Consider the following 1785-nt stretch of genomic DNA (forward strand, 5'->3'; position numbering starts at 1 on the left):
TGTTGAGTGGATTGCTAATATAGTACCTGTAATTAAAAAGAATGGCTCATTAAGAGTATGTATAGACTTTCGTGACCTTAATGCAGCCACTCCTAAGGACGAGTATCCCATGCCTATAGCAGAAATGCTAGTAGACTCAGCCGCAGGTTTTGAGTATTTGAGCATGTTGGATGGATATTCGGGATACAATCAAATTTTTATAGCAGAAGATGATGTATCCAAGACAGCATTTCGTTGCCCAGGGGCAATAGGCACTTACGAATGGGTTGTGATGCCTTTTGGTTTGAAAAACGCTGGGGCAACTTATCAAAGAGCAATGAATTCTATATTTCATGACTTTATAGAAACAATCATGCAAGTATATATAGATGACATTGTGGTAAAATCTACCTCGGGTATGAGTCATCTCGATCATCTGAGCCAATCATTCGAAAGAATGAGGAAATATGGCTTGAAGATGAACCCCCTTAAATGTGCTTTCTTTGTGCAGGCAGGTGATTTCTTGGGGTTCGTAGTCCACAAAAAAGGCATAGAAATTAACTAGAACAAGACGAAAGCCATTAGGGAAACCAAGCCCCCATCCTCGAAGAAAGAACTACAATCATTATTGGGCAAAATAAACTTCTTAAGGAGATTTATCTCTAACTTGAGTGGACGCACGCAAGCTTTCTCACCTCTACTTCGGCTTAAGCAAGGAAAATTCGAATGGCGTGCTGAACATCAAGAAGCTTTCGATCAGATAAAGCAATACTTGACTTGTCCACCAATTCTGTCTCCCCCAAATGGGAAGAAGCACATGCGCCTATACATTTCAGCATCAGATAAAACAATAGGCAGCATGCTTGCCCAGGAGGATGAGAATGGCATCGAGAGAGCCATTTATTACTTAAGTAGAGTACTCAATGATGCAGAGACTAGATATACTGATATAGAAAAACTCTGCCTTTGTTTGTATTTCTCCTGTATCAAACTTAAGTATTATATAAAGCCAGTTGATGTTTACGTTTCATCTCATTGTGATGTTATTAAACATATGTTATCTAAGCCAATACTACATAGTCGAATTGGCAAATGGGCTTTGGCCCTTACTGAATATTCATTAATATTTCAGCCTCTCAAGGCAATGAAAGGTCAGATTGTGTCAGACTTCATTGTCGACCATGCGGTGGTTGAGAATCATCAGCATTATGTGGACTTAAAACCTTGGAAGTTATACTTCGATGGTTCAACGCATAGAGAGGGTACTGGGGTTGGAATATTGATAATTTCTCCTGATGGAATTCCAACAAAGCTCAAGTTTAAAATCGAAGGTCCATTATGCTCCAACAATGAAGCTGAATACGAAGCATTAATTGCTGGACTTGAGGCTTTGTTAGAATTGGGGGCAACTAGAGTCGAAATTAAAGGAGACTCTGAATTGGTCATCAAACAATTGACAAAGGAGTACAAGTGTATCAAAGAGAATTTGATCATGTATTTTGTCATCGCAAATAGGCTACTCAAGAAATTCGAATATGTGGAATTAAAACACGTATCAAGGGTGAATAACCAGGAAGCAAACGACTTGGCACAATTAGCTTCAGGATATAAAGTATCAAAAGAAAAGTTGGAGGAATTGATTGAAGTAAGAGGAAGATCAATGTTTACTAAACTTTTGCCAAGTGATCTAGAGAACTCACAATTGGGTTACGCCAACAAAGAACAATTCGAAGTACTAAATATAGACTCGTTGGCAGACACAGATTGGAGGAGTCCAATTATTAGCTACCAAGAGTGCCAAGAACA

Source organism: Vicia villosa, linkage group LG4 (assembly GCF_029867415.1).
Source record: "Vicia villosa cultivar HV-30 ecotype Madison, WI linkage group LG4, Vvil1.0, whole genome shotgun sequence".
Lineage (NCBI taxonomy): Eukaryota > Viridiplantae > Streptophyta > Magnoliopsida > Fabales > Fabaceae > Vicia > Vicia villosa.